This window comes from Oncorhynchus gorbuscha, linkage group LG02, assembly GCF_021184085.1.
Source record: "Oncorhynchus gorbuscha isolate QuinsamMale2020 ecotype Even-year linkage group LG02, OgorEven_v1.0, whole genome shotgun sequence".
Lineage (NCBI taxonomy): Eukaryota > Metazoa > Chordata > Actinopteri > Salmoniformes > Salmonidae > Oncorhynchus > Oncorhynchus gorbuscha.
Genome location: NC_060174.1, coordinates 79,823,709 through 79,843,174, shown reverse-complemented (window position 1 = coordinate 79,843,174; position 19,466 = coordinate 79,823,709). Strand labels below are relative to the sequence as shown.

At 41.9% G+C, this 19,466-nt stretch overlaps 1 protein-coding gene and 1 long non-coding RNA gene across 2 annotated transcripts in view; both read left to right on the top strand.

Annotated features, from left to right (window-relative positions):
• LOC124010601 (transmembrane protein 211-like) overlaps positions 1 to 19,466 on the top strand; it is a 171,713-nt gene that overhangs the window by 95,151 nt on the left and 57,096 nt on the right. The window lies entirely within an intron of this gene.
• On the top strand, positions 8,728 to 10,195 carry LOC124010606. The gene is made up of 3 exons (XR_006834481.1): positions 8,728 to 8,797; positions 8,995 to 9,100; positions 9,248 to 10,195. It is a non-coding gene; the product is annotated as an uncharacterized LOC124010606 (long non-coding RNA).

Here is a 19,466-nt window from a genome sequence, read left to right as displayed (position 1 = left end):
CACCTTCTTCCACATGTTTGGTGTGTCTCCCAGGTGGCTTGTGGCAAACTTTAAACAACACTTTTTATGGATATCTTTAAGAAATGGCTTTCGTCTTGCCACTCTTCCATAAAGGCCAGATTTGTGCAATATACGACTGATTGTTGTCCTATGGACAGAGTCTCCCACCTCAGCTGTAGATTTCTGCAGTTCATCCAGAGTGATCATGGGCCTCTTGGCTGCATCTCTGATCAGTCTTCTCCTTGTATGAGCTGAAAGTTTAGAGGGACGGCCAGGTCTTGGTAGATTTGCAGTGGTCTGATACTCAGTCCATTTCAATATTATCGCTTGCACAGTGCTCCTAGGGTTGTTTAAAGCTTGGGAAATCTTTTTGTATCCAAATCCGGCTTTAAACTTCTTCACAACAGTATCTCGGACCTGCATGGTGTGTTCCTTGTTCTTCATGATGCTCTCTGCGCTTTTAACGGACCTCTGAGACTATCACAGTGCAGGTGCATTTATATGGAGACTTGATTACACACAGGTGGAATGTATTTATCATCATTAGTCATTTAGGTCAACATTGGATCATTCAGAGATCCTCACTGAACTTCTGGAGAGAGTTTGCTGCGCTGAAAGTAAAAGGGTTGAATAATTTTGCACTCCCAATTTTTCAGTTTTTGATTTGTTAAAAAAGTTTGAAATATCCAATAAATGTCGTTCCACTTCATGATTGTGTCCCACTTGTTGTTGATTCTTCACAAAAAAAATACAGTTTTATATCTTTATGTTTGAAGCCTGAAATGTGGCAAAAGGTCACAAAGTTCGCAAGGCACTGTATATCTTAATAATCTGTCTACTTGGCCTTAATTCTGCCTGCCAGAACAGGACATGATTCATTTGCTTGTAATTGAATATTTTTTCATATATTGTATTATATATTCTTTAGATTGCAACTTTAATACTTTGCCCTGGGGATTCAGCCGGATGAGGAGGTCTCCTATCCAATCCATGTGTCCTCAACTCGCTTCTTCTGCAATCAAGATGATAAGCCATTCACCAGGACTTACTGTTGCCACTCCCCCATATCCACTCAGAGCAAAGAGGAAATCACATCTCCATGGCCATGCTTCCTCACAGTGGTTTAGGGGGCAGTAAGCAGTCAGCCTCTTCTAGTAATGTTCAGAGATGGCTAAACACAGAGACATTGTTTAAATGAATACTGGGCTGGGCTGTGTTGTTTTGTGTTAGGTGATAACAGTGGTGGAAAAAGTACACAATTGTTATACTTGAGTAAAAGTAAAGATACCTTAATAGAAAATGGGAAAGTCACCTAGTAAAATACTGCTTGAGTAAAAGTTTGAAAGTATTTGGTTTTAAATATACTTTAGTATCAAAAGTAAAAGTACAAATATAAATAATTAAAAATTCCTTATATTTGGCGAACTAGACAGAATAGTTTTCTTGTTTTTACATTTTTTTACGGATAGCCAGGGGCACGCTCCAACACTCAGACATAATTTACAAATAAAGCATGTGTTTAGTGAGTCTGCCAGATCAGAGGCAGTAAGTGATAAGTGTGTGACCATTTTCTTGTCCTACTAAGCCAGGGGTGTCAAAGTCAAATGGACGGAGGGCCAAATAAAAAATTTAGCTACAAGCCGAGGGCCGGACTGTTCGAATGTTCATTGAAAATTTTTTAAATGACGCATATAGTCTAGTGAACCTAATTGAACCTACTGAAAACCTAACAAATATATTCCAATATGATCAGATAAATAAAGCAATATTTTCTTATGGCTCTGTCAGTAATCTTTAATTTTCAACAGACACAAAAGACAAATTTCCTTTATATAAAAATCCCCATAACATGAACATTAAATGAAAGAAACCGGTATTCAAGGCACCATCAGTAGCCTATATTTTCTATTTTAGCAAAAGTGGGCTAAATTTACTTCAAAAAAAAAAACAATAATGCAGCTGCAAGTTCATTGCATTCAGATGACTCGTAATGTCACACAGAAAAGCCATTTCACACAGAAACATTTCGTCTCGGAGTTGTGTTGTGTCTTTCCCTTTGCTGTCCAAGAACAGACAAATCTCCTCACGAAGCTCGAAACATCTTTGAAGCACCTTTCCCTGGCTTAGCCATCGCACCTCTGTGTGATAAGGCAAATCACCATGCTCCGTTTCTAACTCCGTCAGAAATGCCTTGAACTGGCGGTGATTCAAACCTTTGGCTCTGATAAAGTTAACTGTGCGCGTGATGATGCTCATTACATGCTCCATTTTCAAGGCTTTACCGCACAACGCTTCCTGGTGTATGATACAATGATAAGCTGTCAGCTCACCTGTCGCGTTTTCCTCTTGCATCTTTTCCCGTATCTTCTCCACCAGTCCGCTCCTGTGTCCACACATCGCAGGTGCTCCGTCGGTTGTCAAACCCATGAGTTTTTCCCAAGGCAGCTCCATCTCATTTACACATCTTGACACCTCTTCATACAAATCATGCCCCGTAGTTGTGCCATGCATAGGACATAAAGCCAAAAACTCCTCTGTCACGCTTAGGCTGGAGTCCACTCCGCGGATGAAAATTGACAACTGGGCAATGTCAGAAATGTCGGTGCTCTCATCCACAGCCAAGGAATATGCAATGAAATCTTTCCCTTTTTCACAAGCTGCTCTTTTAGATTGATGGACAACTGGTCTACTCTCTCGGCAATGGTGTTTCTGCTCAGACTCACATTTAAAAAGAGTTGCCTTTTTCTGGGCAAACTTCGTCACAAACTTTAATCATGCAGTTTTTGATGAAATCCCCCTCCGTAAATGGCCGGGCTGATTTAGCGATCTCTTCTGCCAAAATAAAACTGGCCTTGACAGCAGCCTGGCCTTGTGATTTGGCTTTTTTGAACAGAGCCTGTCGAGATTTGAGGCCTCGTTTTAATTCCTCTGCCTTTTGTAGCCTTTGTTCCATGTCCATATTCTTGTTTTTGTCCGCGTGTTTCGTTTCATAATGTCGTCTCAGATTATACTCTTTCAGTACCGCCACACTTTCTCCACACAGAAGACACACAGGTTTTCCAGCTACCTCCGTGAACAAATACTCCGACTCCCACCTTGTTTGAAACCCCCGGTTCTCAGTGTCCACCTTCCGTTTTGCCATTTTTGATGGGTATCTGAAAGTTAATTTTACTGTGATGCTGACAACTGCTGTGCCAATAAATATTGAAATGAAGCAGCCTACTGCTCGGTGCGTCACCGTTGCATTGTGGGAAATGTAGTATTGGTGCGTGTAAAAGATCTGCGGGCTGCCGGCTTGCTGCGGTCTGCGGGCCGGTTCTAATAACAAATCAAGATCATCCCAGGGGCCGTAAAAAACCTTCTCGCGGGCCGGATGTGGCCCGCGGGCCTTGACTCTGACATATGTGTACTAAGCATTAAAAATGTACTTTTGGGTATCAGGGAAAATGTATTGAGTAAAAAGTATATACTTTTCTTTTGGAATGTTGTGAAGTAAAAGTAAAAGACTTCATAGTGCTTTGAAGTATTTTTACTTAGTGCCTTTCAAAAGTATTCACCCCCTTTTTTCCTATTTTGTTTCATTACAACCTGTAATTTAAATTGGTGAAGTGAAATTTAAAAAAGAACTTGTTTAAATTTGTTTAAAAAAATAAATAACGGAAAAGTGGTGTGTGCATATGTACTCACCACTTTTGCTATGAAGCCCCTAAATATGGTGGTGCAACCAATTACCTTCAGAAGTCACATCATTTGTGAAATAAATCAAATCAAATCAAATTTTATTTGTCACATACACATGGATAGCAGATGTTAATGCGAGTGTAGCGAAATGCTACACTCGCATTAAAGTCTACCTGTGCGCAATCTAAGTGGCACATGATCTAAGTATATGTACACCTGTTCTGAAAGACCCCAAAGTCGGCAACACCACTAAGCAAAGGGCAACACCAAGCAAGCGGCACTATGAAGACCAAAGATCTCTTCAAACAGGTCAGGGACGAAGTTGTGGAGAAGTACAGATCAGGGTTGGGTTATAAAAAATATCTCAAACTTTGAACATCCCACGGATCACCATTAAATCCATTATTAAGAAATTGAAAGAATATGGCACCACAACAAACCTGCCAAGAGACGGCCGCCCACCAAAACTCACGGACCATTCAAGGAGGGCATTAATCAGAGAGGCAACAAAGAGACCAAAGATAACCCTGAAGGAGCTGCAAAGCTCCACAGCGGAGATTGGATTATCTGTCCATAGGACCACTTTAAGTCGTACACTCCACAGAGCTGGTCAGAATTGAAGGAATGATGGATGGCCCTAAATACAGGGAAATTCTTGAGGTAAACCTGTTTCAGCCTTCCAGAGATTTGAGACTGGGACGGAGGTTCACCTTCCAGCAGGACAATGAGCCTAAGCATATTGCTAAAGCAATACTCGAGTGGTTTAAGGGGAAACATTTAAATGTATTGCAAAAGCCAATTGAGAATCTGTGGTATGACTTAAAGATTGCTGTACACCAGCGGAACTCATCCAACTTGAAGGAGCTGGAGCAGTTTTGCCTTGAAGAATGGGCAAAAATCCCAATGGCTAGATGTGTCATGCTCATAGAGACATACTCCAAGAGACTTGCAGCTGTAATTGCTGCAAAGGGTGGCTCTACAAAGTATTGACTTTGGGGGGGGGGGGGGGATAGTTATGCACGCTCAAGTTTTTGTTGTTGTTTTTTGTCTTATATCTTGTTTGTTTCCCAATAAAATATATTTTGCATCTTCAATGTGGTAGGTGAATACTTTCGCAAGCCACTGTAAGTACTTTACTTAATTGTAGTGGTGGGATCCACAAGTCCCCATAACAGACATGCAAGCAGCTATGTCTTTGAACACATCCACCCAGAGCCTTTGCACACACACATGGAAAGGGTGTGTGGCATTGAAGATTGAGAGAAGGGAAGGAAAGAAAGCTGCCCAAGCTGGTACAGAACTCTACTCCTTAAAGAACCGCAATGCTATTACCAAATCTATTACCAATGCTATTTGAAGAGCTCTCTCCCTCTCTCTCTCGCTCTCTCACTCACTCCCTCCCTCTCCCTCTATCTGTCTCTCCCCGTCTCTCTCTCCCCCTCTGTCTCTCTTTCTTTCTCTCTTTTCCCTGTCACACTTTCTCAGGTCTGTCTCCTTTCTCCCAATGTGCCACAATAATTCCACAGCTGCTCTCCTTATTGATGTTCACCGTCACAGCTTGCACACCCTCATCTCTCCTCTCCTGTGTGTGTGCACGTGTGTGTTTAAAAGAGCATCTGTACGAGAGCCTATGCACAAGAGTGAGTGTGCTCATAGCGTTGGTACGTGTGTGTGTGTATGAGTGCATACTTATATCGGTGTGTCTGAGACAGAGAAAATATAGTTGAAGTGGTGTCAGGACGAGATATTGCTGAATTACTCAGTCATGGAGGTGTCATCAGTGTCTCCTCTCATGCTTGGCTGTGCCCTCTCCCCCAGCCCACTACCACTCCCCTACTCCCTTTCCAAGTTTAAGCAACCCACCCCACCTGAGAAGATTTCAATAATCTACTCTCTACAGTGGGGTGGTTTTCCAGCACATTGCACAGGCAAGCCCCCCACCCCCCAATAGGCCCAGGGAGGGTAGAGCCCCTGCCTGCCCAGGCTCACCGAGGCTTTCCTGGGAAGAGGGCGCTCAGTGCTCCCTTATCTCTGGACCAAAGGGGGGTCTCCACCAAACCTACACCACACTGCATCTCCAATATGAATCCAATTTGAAATCTGCATTGATGGAATGGATGTGATTTTCATCTGACATAACGTATACAGATCATACATTATTCAGTTGTTTATTTTACAGCTGAGGCTGTTGTATTATAATGATATATTTGTTGTTAATATATACGTGGGGCATAATGTGTATTTATGTTCTGCTCATTACTGTAAGCGCTGTGAATATTAATGCACTGGAATATTAATGCACTAGGTAATGTGATTTACGCCCGTCGTACATCAACCGAGCACAGTTGATCTCTTTCCCTCCCCCCCTCTCTGTCTCTCTCGCTCTTAATGTGTCTGTGATGGAGAGGATGTGAAGGTCATACCTTTGTGTGTTGTTCTGCGAAACTTAATGAAGGCGGAGGAGAGACAATCTGGAGGCAAACAGCCTTGCCCGCTCACACACACACACACACACACACACACACACACACACACACACACACACACACACACACACACACACACACACACACACACACACACACACACACACACACACACACACACACACACACACACACACACACACACACACACACACAGCCTCATGTCACACTGGTGGGTGATAACATAATTAGAGCTAGCACACTCTGCCATGCTATTGTGGTTCTGCTTGGCTGTGAGATTTTGGCATTGGAGGCAGGAAGGACATTGCCACCCAATCTTTCTGTGTGTGATGTTATGCAGACTGTATCAGTCATTAGTCCTTTGATTTCATGCATCCTGCCTGTGTTGTCAGACAGACATTGTAAGTCAGCCTTACACTACACCTTCTCTTAAGGGGCAAGGCCACAGCTGATTGTGTCCTATTCAGTGTGGGTCCTTTCCTCATGAGAATAAAGCACAGCTTGCACACTTAGATACCTCAAGCACACCTTCATTCTCAATCCAATTGGACCAGTTCTTTCCCCTCAGCAAAAATACCCTTTATCTCTGTACTATATTATACAGTTGGAACATGTACTCCTATAGAGCAGCCAGTAACAGCACTGCTGAGGCTCCCTAAGGCTAATGGCAGTCACATGTCACACCGCTGCCTACTATTCCATCTGAGGCCTTTCATGCATGCACGCACGCACGCACACACACACACACACACACACGCACGCACGCACGCACGCACGCACACACGCACACACACACACACACACACACACACACACACACACACACACACACACACACACACACACACACACACACACACACACACCGTTGCCATATTACTGTCACTTCTGAGGATTACTGCACGGGAGAGTTTATCCTCAGACTCAGAGAACCATAGTCAGACACAAACAAAAACAACCAGAGATGGAGGGTTGGAGAGGGAGAGGGGGGACAGTGAAGAAGGCATCCTGGCAGAAAAAGGCCTCTCTGAGGCTGCGGACAGAGAGAGATGGAGGGGGACTGGGAGAGACGGTCTAAATCTGGAGCCGTGGCCGAGCGCGGCCTGCCTCACCCGATAACAGAATTACTGCAAATGTAAGTTTTGAGATGCTGCTTCCACCATCACTCTGCTCTCTCTGGGATTTATGGCTTCTGGTGAAATTATTCTTTCTGAGAAAGGGAGGAAGAGATGGAGAGAGAGGGACAGTGGAGAGGGGGAGAGAGAAAGAGGGATAGAGAGGGAAGGAAGTGGAAAGATGGAGAGAGAGCGATAGAGAGAGAGCTGGGTAGAGAGGGAGAGTTGAGATGGATGGGGAGGGAACCCAGCAAACAGTGTGGATACATTATACTACTACAACACAAGCTAGCTAACATAGTTTACCACAGTATGAGTGATATTACCCATAAAAGGTAGCAGTCAAACACAGAAATCATTTTTCATTTTATCCATTGTTGATTTTAGAAACGCTTCAAATAAGGGCTGTGTTTCGTGTAGTCTTACCATAGCGTGATGTTTTGATAGCTGTGTAAATCTCTCTTGGACACGGTGACTTTTATCAATATATTAACCTGTGTTTGCTGCTGCTAATGTGGCTATCATACAGAACTACAAATGCCTGTCTCAAGCTTCATGTCACGGACCATGACAATGATGATCTGGACAAAAATGAGGCAAAGGTAAGAATCTCTGGATTAACTACTAGCAACATTAGCCTGGCTAGATGGCTACATTTGTTTAGCCATTTAAATACATGTTCATTAAAACGAGTTTAGTTTTCTTTGGATTTTATAAACCAACAGTTTAGATGGCTCGCTAAATTAGATGGTGAAACTAAGGCTAGGCGTTTTTGATCATGTTTGTTTGTGTCTGTGGGTGAGGGGTGGGTAGCCTACTTCAAGTACAACTTGACTTGTAACTACCCCAGCTAGCTGTATTATTTTAGTCTGGCTTTTTGAGAGGTTTCAGAGATGGACTGATTAGCATCCTTTTTTCAGTCAACAGTGTGCTTACTTTACTGCGGGAGATCATTGATATGTGTGCTGTGACACTCTGGATAGCAGATCATTAGTATAGCTAGTAGGCAAGGTTATGTAACCCAGGGCTACCTGCTATGGTGTGCTTTAAATGAATTGGAATTCACACATTTGTTTTTGAGGTAGAATTACTTTAATGTTAATTGTGCCAAATTGAAAACCTTATTTGCACATTCTCTATTCCAGAACCATTGGGTGTGCTTGAGACTTATCACCTCTCAACTAGGTCAGCTGTTTCAACCTGGAACACTATTCATCTGCTTTGGTCTGTTTTAGTCATTACAGGAAGTCCTGAAGAGTAGGTGTGTGTGAATGGTTTTGTCCCAGCCCAGCTCTAACACCTGACCTGAATAATCAACATACCGAATCATGGGCTGGAACAAAAGCTTATACACAGTCCTGCCATTCAGATTTGGAGCTGTCCACCCGTTTAAGTCAATATTCTGTACCATGAATACAACTGGGGGCGGGGTTATTGATGCTCCACTATCAAGTTGAAGTTTGAACTTGTTTACTGATGCCATGGAATGGAGCAGCTACTAACCAGAAGACTGCAGCTAAGGCAGCATTGGTCCACACCTACCCTGTTTTTCGGGTGAGTAGTGCTGGTTGGTATTGTATGTGCCTAGGTTCCACTACATATGTAGAATATTGTACTGGCCTGTATGGTACAGTCTTTCATATGCGTAGTAGTTTGTTTCATCGTATTGCTTAGTTTATCATTTGTGTCAACTTTCAATCTAAGCCACAGATGAATTTACTCTCGTTTGTATTTGACGTTTATTGACACAGACCTGAAGACATTCAAGCAGCACTTTGATAGCAAACATCCCAAGTCTCCAATGGTCCCAATGCAGGCCTAAGGGACCACATACACTCAAATGGACCTACAGCTGGGGTAAGATTCTTCCATCATTCACACACAGTAGACACAGTGGAAACCATGTTGTCAACAAAATGCTGTTCTCAATGATTAAGTTGTATTGTCTATGGCTCAATTTGTGGAAATGCTGTGATCACTCGTTTTTAATGTTGTGTTTAACAGACACACAATGGCCACGATTTGAATGCTACAACTGAGACAGAATGATGTCGAGGGACACGCTGAGGCCCCGAATATGACTGGACATGGGCCGGATATTTGTGACAACAACCAAAAAGGGCTGCAGAAGTACACCAGCACCACATTTTATATTTATTCCATGGCCAACCACCTCTCTAGTTCCACGCAATGCCTTTTATGCCCCATGGTTCCTCAAATTCAGACACTCCATCTTATCTCTATAAACCCACCCTACCTTCACCCATTCCCCTATGCTGCTTCCTTCACTTGTTCTTCTCTTGATTTGATAACATCTAGACTCAGTAACACGTTTAATAGTGTTGTGGTGTACTGTTTTTGCTACCTTTTTTCCAGCTGTGTAATGCTGTCCTCTTTATTCTGGGGTTCAGGCTGAATGCAGTGGTAAATGTGCTGCTCATAATTGACAGCAGCAACATGGACCTGTTAAATTGTCCAGAAGGGTGTTCATATAGCTGATTTTAGACATGGCTTCCTTGTTTTCAGTCTGTTGAGTGTGTTTCTCATTCTGCTGGAGTTGACCTAGTATTTTATATAAAACCTACCTCACGCATCCAGTTTTTCCATTTGTAACTCGCCCACCAAAATCACAACATGCTGTTGTGTTATTTATGCTGGTCTAATTCCTAAACTGGAAAAGCAGAAGCATATTTGCACTGTTTGATAGTAATAATAGTTTATATGGTGCTCTTCGATGTTCCAGGTTTGTGATATTGATGATTAAACCATTGAAAGTTTACTTAAATTCAGATGTTTATGTGTTATGTATAAAAAGCATATGTATGCATTGTTTAATATTTTTGATTTATTTAAAACAATGTAATTGTTGGAGTTCAGGTGTTTGACATGATTGATGGATGCCTAGGTGCCTTTTTGTCAAATAAATATGCTTTTCATTCATGATTATGGATACATTCTGCAATGGGTTAATCTGGCTTTGAATCTGCAAAAGAACACGTCAACAAGTGAGTTCTGAATTGGTTTAGTACAGTAGTGCATTCTGATACCATTCATTTAAATAGATTTCACCTTGTTCATATAGTTGGCAGAAAAAATAAGGGATTAAATAAAGACTTCCACCGGATGAAGGAGAAGAGGATCTGGTAAAATAAGGGATTAAATAAAGACTTCCACCAGATGAAGGAGAAGAGGATCTGGTAAAATAAGGGATTAAATAAAGACTTCCACCAGATGAAGGAGAAGAGGATCTGGTAAAATAAGGGATTAAATAAAGACTTCCACCAGATGAAGGAGAAGAGGATCTGGTAAAATAAGGGATTAAATAAAGACTTCCACCAGATGAAGGAGAAGGGGATCTGGTAAAATAAGGGATTAAATAAAGACTTCCACCAGATGAAGGAGAAGGGGATCTGGTAAAATAAGGGATTAAATAAAGACTTCCACCAGATGAAGGAGAAGAGGATCTGGTAAAATAAGGGATTAAATAAAGACTTCCACCAGATGGAGGAGAAGAGGATCTGGTAAAATAAGGGATTAAATAAAGACTTCCACCAGATGAAGGAGAAGGGGATCTGGTAAAATAAGGGATTAAATAAAGACTTCCACCAGATGAAGGAGAAGGGGATCTGGTAAAATAAGGGATTAAATAAAGACTTCCACCAGATGAAGGAGAAGAGGATCTGGTAAAATAAGGGATTAAATAAAGACTTCCACCAGATGAAGGAGAATCGGATCTGGTAAAATAAGGGATTAAATAAAGACTTCCACCAGATGGAGGAGAAGAGGATCTGGTAAAATAAGGGATTAAATAAAGACTTCCACCGGATGAAGGAGAAGAGGATCTGGTAAAATAAGGGATTAAATAAAGACTTCCACCAGATGAAGGAGAAGAGGATCTGGTAAAATAAGGGATTAAATAAAGACTTCCACCAGATGAAGGAGAAGAGGATCTGGTAAAATAAGGGTATGTTGCAAATATCATCAAGGTACAGTTGAAGTCAGAAGTTTACAGACACTTAGGTTGGAGTCATTAAAACTAATTTTTCAACCACTCCACAAATTTCTTGTTAACAAACTATAGTTTTGGCAAGTCAGTTAGGACATCTACTTTGTGAATGACACAAGTAATTTTTCCAACAATTGTTTACAGACAGATTATTTCACTTAATTCACTGTATCACAATTCCAGTGGGTCAGAATTTACATACACTAAATTGACTGTGCCTTTAAACAGCTTGGAAAATTGCAGAAAATTATGTGATGGCTTTAGAAGCTGCTGATATTCTAATTGACATAATTAGAGTCAATTGGAGGTGTACCTGTGGATGAATTTCAAGGCCTACCTTCAAACTCAGTGCCTCTTTGCTTGACATCATGAGAAAATCAAAAAGAAATCAGCCAAGACCTCAGAAAATAATTGTAGACCTCCACAAGTCTGGTTCATCCTTGGGAGCAATTTCCAAACGCCTGAAGATACCACGTTCATCTGTACAAACAATAGTACTCAAGTATAAACACAATGGGACCACGCAGCCGTCATACCGCTCAGGAAGGAGACGCATTCTGTCTCCTAGAGATGAACATACTGTGGTGCGAAAAGTGCAAATCAATCCCAGAACAACAGCAAAGGATCTTGTAAAGATGCTGGAGGAAACAGGTACAAAAGTATCTATATCCACAGTAAAACGAGTCCTATATCGACATAACCTGAAAGGCCGCTCAGCAAGGAAGAAGCCACTGCTCCAAAAAAGTCTGTCCATAAAAAAACCAGACTACGGTTTGCAACTGCACATGGAACAAAGATTGTACTTTTTGGAGAAATGTCCTCTGGTCTGATGAAACAAACATAGAATTGTTTGGCCATAATGACCATCGTTATGTTTGGAGGTAAAAGGGGGAGGCTTGCAAGCCAAAGATTACCATCCCAACCGTGAAGCACGGGGGTGGCAGCATCATGCTGTGGGGGTGCTTTGCTGCAGGAGGGACTAGTGCACTTCACAAAATAGATGACAGCATCAGGAAGGGAAATTATGTGAAGTGCACTAGTCCCTCCTGCAGCAAAGCACCCCCAAAGCACCCCCATGGACTTTACAGTGTCCCAAAACTTTTGGGAGTTAGAGCTACAGGATGCAAATTTCTGTTTGAAAAAGCTAGCCTTTGCTTTCCTAAATCACTGCGTGTCTTGGTTCCTGACTTCCCTGAAAAGTTGCATATCGAGACTCTGGGTTCGTGTCCAGGGTCTGTCGCAGCCGGCCGTGACCGGGAGGTCCATGGGGCACAATTGGCCTCGCGTCCGGGTTAGGGAGGGTTTGGCCGGTAGGGATATCCTTGTCTCATTGCACACTAGCGACTCCTGTGGCGGGCCGGGCGCAGTACACGCCAACCAGGTCGCCAGGTGCACGGTGTTTCCTCTGGCACATTGGTGCGGCTGGCTTCCGGGTTGGATGCGCGCTGTGTTAAGAAGCAGTGTGGCTTGGTTGGGTTGTCTTTCGGAGGACGCATGGCTTTCGACCTTCGTCTCTCCCGAGCCCGTACGGGAGTTGTAGCAATGAGACAAGATAGTAACTACTAACAATTGGATACCATGAAATGACAATGATCCCAAACACACCGCCCGGCAACGAAGGAGTGGCTTCGTAAGAAGCATTTCAAGGTGGTGGTCCTGGTCCTGAGGCGGAAGGTTGCAAGATCAAACCCCTGAGCTGACAAAGTACAAATGTGTGGCCTAGCCAGTCTCCAGATCTCAACCCCATAGAAAATCTTTGGAGGGAGTTGAAAGTTTGTGTTGCCCAGCAACAGCCCCAAAACATCACTGCTCTAGAGGATATCTGCATGGAGGAATGGGCCAAAATATCACCAACAGTGTGTGAAAACCTTGTGAAGACTTACAGAAAACGTTTGACCTCTGTCTGGCAGGGTAGCTTAGTGGTTAGAGCGTTGGACTAGTAACCGAAAGGTTTCAAGTTCAAATCCCCAAGCTGACAAGGTACAAATCTGTCATTCTTCCCCTGAACAGGCAGTTAACCCACTGTTCCTAGGACTTCATTGAAAATAAGAATTTGTTCTTAACTGATTTGCCTAGTAAAATAAAGGTAAAATTGACAAAATACTTATTTTCCACCACAATGTGATTTTCTGGATTTTCCTTTCTAATTTTTCTGTCATTGTTGAAGTGTACCTATGATGAAAATTGCAGGCCTCTCTCATCTTTGTAAGTGGGAGAACTTGCACAATTGGTGGCTGACTAATTACTTTTTTGCCCCACTGTAAATAAGGTATTGTTGTTTTTATGTTTAAAAACATCTTTAACCCTGTATTTTCACTTTGTAATTATGGGGTATTTTGTGTTGATTGATGAGGAAAAAACATGTAATGAATTTTAGAATAAGGCAGTAATGTAACAAAATGTGGAAAATGTCAAGGCATCTGAATACTTGGGATCCCGAGTGTCGCAGTGGTCTAAGGCACTGCAGTCCCACTGCAATTCAGGCTACATTATATCTGACCGTGATTGGGAGTCCAATAGAGCGGTGCATAATTGGCGTCGTCTGGGTTTGGCTGGAGTAGGCCGTCATTGTAAATAAGAATTTGTTCTTAACTGATTAGCCTTGTTAAAATCCCCAGCAACAATAAATGCAGCCTCAGGATATGTGGTTTCCAATAACTTCATTTGACTCTATGTAAACTGGAAACCACATATCCTGAGGCTGCATTTATTGTAGCTGGGGATTTTAACAAGGCTAATCTGAAAACAAGGTTCCCTAAATTTTATCAGCATATCAAATGCGTGACCCGTGCTGGCAAAACCCTGGATCATTTTTATTCTAACTTCTGTGATGCATATAAAGCCCTCCCGAGCCCTCCTTTCGGAAAATCTGACCACGACTCCATTTTGTTGCTCCCAGCCTATATACAGAAACTAAAACAGGAAGCGCCAGTGCTCAGGTCTGTTCAACGTTGGTTCAACCAATCGGATTCCACACTTCAAGATAGCCTCGATCACGTGGACTGGGATATGTTCCGCACTGCGTCGGAAATAACATTGATGAATACGCTGATTTGGTGAGCGAGTTTATTAGCAAGTGCATCTGTGATGTTGTACCCACAGCGTCTATTAAAACATTCCCCAACCAGAAACCGTGGATTGATGGCAGCATTTGTGCAAAACTGAAAGAGTGAACCACTGCTTTAAATCTGGGCAAGGTGACCAGAAATATGACCGAATACAAACTGTGTAGCTATTCCCTCCGCAAGGCAATCAAACAAGCTAAGCGTCAGTATAGAGACAAAGTAGAGTCGCATATCAACGGCTCAGACACGAGAGGTATGTGGCAGGGTCTACAGTCAATCACGGACTACAAAAGGAAAACCAGCCCCGTCGCGGACCACGATGTCTCACCCAAACAAACTAAACAACTTCTTTGCTCGCTTTGAGGACAGTACAGTGCCACTGACATGGCCCGCTACCAAAACCTGCGGGCTCTCCTTCACTGCAGCCAACGTGAGTAAAACCATTAAACGTGTTAACCCTTGCAAGGCTGCCGGCCCAGACGGCATCCCCAGCCGCGTCCTCAGAGCATGCACAGACCAGTTAGCTGGTGTGTTTACGGACATATTCAATCAATCCTTATCCCAGTCTTCTGTTCCCACATGCTTCAAGAGGGCCACCATTGTTCCTGTTTCCAAGAAAACAAAGGTAACTAAGCTAAATGACTATCGCCCTGTAGTGCTTTGAGAGACTAGAGGAATACCTATGGACGTCATAAAAATCTGACTGTGGAACATTGTGCAACATCGTGGGAATGTTCTTTGCAACCTACGTGAATAGCAAAATAATATTATTGCAACATCCCAGACAATTCCCATAACGTAATAAACATTTCTGGGAGCCTTTAAAGAACTTAGACCAGGTGTTCTGTCAACATTGTAACAACGTTATACGAATGTCCAGTGCAACCTAACTTAAACATTGTATGAATCTAATCACAACTGAGCATATTTTGTGTTTTGGGAACCTATCTCTTGTAATGTACCCACACTGTTCCCACAGCCTAATTAACTGTTCCGAGAACCTTTCAAGAACAAACTAAATGTGTTCTGGGAACGTTCTTGTAACATTAGGTGAATGATTTTTTAACCCCAAAAGAAACATAGAATCATCCACACAACTGGACAGATTTTGTGTTTTGGGAATATATTTTTTGTGATGTCCACACAATGTTCCCACAACTTAATGAAATGTTCTAGGAACGTTCTTGCAACATCAGGCAAAAGTTTTATACAAACACGTTATAATCATCAGCACGACTGGACAGTTGTTGTGTTCTGCTAACATTTGGCCTGACCGAACAAATGTTCTTGGAACTTTCACACACAGAACCAATTTTGGTTTGCTGGGAAAGAGAGATGGATGTGAGGAGAGGTGGAGATGGAGAGAGGTGGGGAGACAGACATATAGACACAAAGAGAGAAATTGATGGATGGGTTTGGGACTAAGACTGAGAGACAGAGAGATAAAGAGTAGGACAGAGACAAATAGAGAATCCTAAAAGGAAGGGCTGGGGAGAGGGATGTGGTTGAAATGAAACCTAAAGAGGGGTAGAGATTGGGATGGAGACAGAGACATAGAAAGAGTGTGGGGTTAAGAGCGAGGGATGGGGTGGAAGTGGAAAAGAGTGATGGAGTGGGAGAGATATTAAGGTAATAAGACTCCAGAGAACACTGCTCACACCTCTGACTTTCCTAATAAGGAGCGCAACATTAACTGTGGCTAGAAGTGGATCATACTGCAGATAATGATTTAACCTACTGACACTGGAATTATAAGATTAATATATTACCAAAGATCTGTTCGTCATGCCTAAGCGGTACCCATAATAAGAAATTCTATCTGGGAAGATGCTTTGTAGTGAATAGATAAAATGTTGGTCCTTAGAAAATAAAAAGTTGAAAATCTCAGCTGTATGTATTCAGTTCAGGCACAGTTTACAGAGTCCAATAAGGAATAGCTCTAATAATTATGCCATTGCATTGTTTTTAAACAATTGTTTTGCAGTGATTGCTTTCAGTATTTATAGCATTTAGTCTCTTCCTGCAGAGTGCACTCTGTTGAATATCTTAGTGTGACTCTCTGGGGTCTTTCGGGCTGAAGTGCAAAGACAGACCAAGTGACAAATTGTCCAAAGTTTTGTGGATTTCTCTGTGGGTGCTCAGAAACAAAGAGGAGAGTAGCCATTTTCCTTGTCTCTGTCAATACCATGTATTTCTGTTCGTCACTAGGTTTAACTCACTCGCTACTCTGGTAGAAACACACGCACACACACACACACATACACACACACACACACACACACACACACACACACACACACACACACACACACACACACACACACACACACACACACACACACACACACACACACACACACACACACACACACACACACACACACACACACACACACACACACACACACACACACACACACTCGTCAATGGATCAGGATTGATTGTGCAGGGAGTCTCCTGCTTTACTGCCCCTCTCATTCAGTATGTCTGAGTGAAGCCTGAGCCTGCCTCCCAAGGGGGACCTCAATATCTGTTATGGGAGGGTGTGTATGCCGCTTCTATGTGCCAGTCAATTTTAATCATATAAAGCTGTCTCCATCCTCTTTCAAGGCATGCAGGCTCCATTGATATAACCTTCCTCTTTTTACAATTTACTCAAATTTTGAATAATGTAAAAAGCTGTATATGAGAACAAAGGAAGGCCTGAGAAATGTATCCTGCCAGGGGTGTAAAGTGTCCATCCAGCACGTGTTTTCTTATACAGTTATACAGTATACATAAAAATCTTCTACATTATTCATGCATTACTAAACCTAGTAACATAGCAAATTGTTTCCTTCCTGTAATGACTTATATGTGTAGCTTTCTTATCGTAATATTGACCAGGATTTAAATACAAATTCCACTGCAGCTATGCAAAGCTGTTTGATATGAGAATCTTGACTCTGAATGATTAGTTACTCAGGATATTCTCACTTGAAAACGAAGTCTGGAAGAGTGATCACTTACAGGATAGGAACCATTAAGTATTGTTATGCTGTGGTTGGTTTTTCCATTTAAAAAGGTCCACAAAAACTTAAGCCCTCCTATTCCAAGTCTCTCCAATCCTTTTTTCCCCACAGTTTGTTTCCCAGTGGGACATTCACAATGACACATCTCCCCAGTGCCAAATGGGCCAAATCCTATCGTGGAGGAAGAAAAGGTGATTTTTACAAATGACACTTACCTGGCTGGGCCAGGCAAGGCCAGCCCATGGTCCATGGATAATTGTGTTTGGAGAGAGAATGGCCAGGCCAGCCTGTCCTCATCCATTGAAGGAGGGAGGCACTGTTTAGAATCCATTCAGCCAGAGGCAGATTGACAATTGTCCCTGAATGGAACCTTCCAGAATATGGAAAAAGAAAGGCTGAAAGAAAAAAGGGAAGGAGGATTTTAGTTATTGGATTCCAGCTTTTCCCAGAGAGAGAGTGTGACGAGGATGCCAAACACTTTGTTCATTGATGAGTGGTATTGAGTCCACTGCTACTATTGAGGAACATTGATCCCATAGGGAGGAGCAAAATTGTCCCAGCATCGTCCGGGTTATGGTTTGGCCCGTCATTGTAAATAAGAATTTGTTCTTAACAGACTTGCCTTGTTAAATAAATGTTAAAAAAAAAATACAACGTGACATTAGCTTTTTGAGGTTAGCTTTTCTATTACCACCTATTGATTCCCAATAGACTCCATGTTTACTGCTTGGTCTTTAATGCCCTCTTATCCAATAGGGTTCAGACTCAGGTTAGCAGGGTGTTGCTAATGGCCATGTCCCTACTGCTCATATTAAATTAGCAGGTTTTAATTAACCTACTCTGGTCACTAAAACCCCTTCTCCATGTCTGACCTCAAATCTAATTGGTTAAAGGGCAATTCCAGCCGTTTTCAACCTCATTTTTATTATCTCCAGCACAATACCCGTGTCTACATGTATGAAAAATGAGCATTTCTATGTTTTGTACAAAAAAATATAACGTTTAAAAGTTTTACCCGATGACATCGTCAAAAGTTAAAACATTTTAAAATCAGTTATTCACAAAGACTGTGATTCGCGGTGATATGGGGAGCAAGGTTTTGAAAATCATTTAAAAAACGTTTTAACCTACCCTGTGACGTCACAGAGAAGCATCTTTTAGGACCTTTCTTCTGATCTTTTTAACCACAGATCTTAGAAACGTGCTGTTTTCACATATGTAGACACTGGTTTGGTGCTGAAGATAATGAATATGATTCTGAAAAGTGGGGCAAAAGCCCTTTATTGTCACAGCTACATATGGCTTTTCTTCTAAAACACCTCACCTTTTCTTTTATCTCTTGCTCTCTCTCTCTCTCTCTCCCTTCTCTCTCTTTCTGGTAATGATTTAAAGTGACAAGAGGACTATTGAAAAATACTAGAATATTTGAAATGCTGTGAAAGTCAAATAAAATTGTATTGGTCACATACACAGTGTAACAAAATTATTGTGCTTCTAGTTCTGACAGTGCAGTAATATCTAACAAATTCACAACGACCACCTTATACACACAGTGTAAGCGGATGGAATAAGAATATTTACATATAAATATATGTGTAACGACGTACGCTGACAGTTGGGTAGTGAATACATTTCATTAATAAATGGACAAAACAAGAAACACAAACAGCGCACCGACATGAGCCAGATACAGGAAACAATGACGACTGGGGAAGAAACCAAATGGAGTGACATATAAAGGGCAGGTAATCAAGGAGATGATGGAGTCCATTATGCGCATAAGTCTGGTGACAGGTGTACACCATAATGATCAGCCTGGTGACCTAGATAGAGGCTGGAGAGGGAGCACAAGTGACAATATGGATGCGCGTTGACCATGCTGCATAGGCAAGATGCCTATGGTTTAAAATACAGTATGTACATATGTAGCTCAGTCTGTAGCTCAGTTGGCAAGATGCCAGGGTAGTGGGTTATGGACCACCCATACATAGAATGTAAAATGACAGTATGTAAACATATATTATTATTATTATTATTTATTATTATTATATGGAAAGAGTAATGTAGGATATGTAAACATTATTAAAGTGGCATAGTTTAAAGTGACTAGTGATACCTTTATTAAATCAATTTATTAAAGT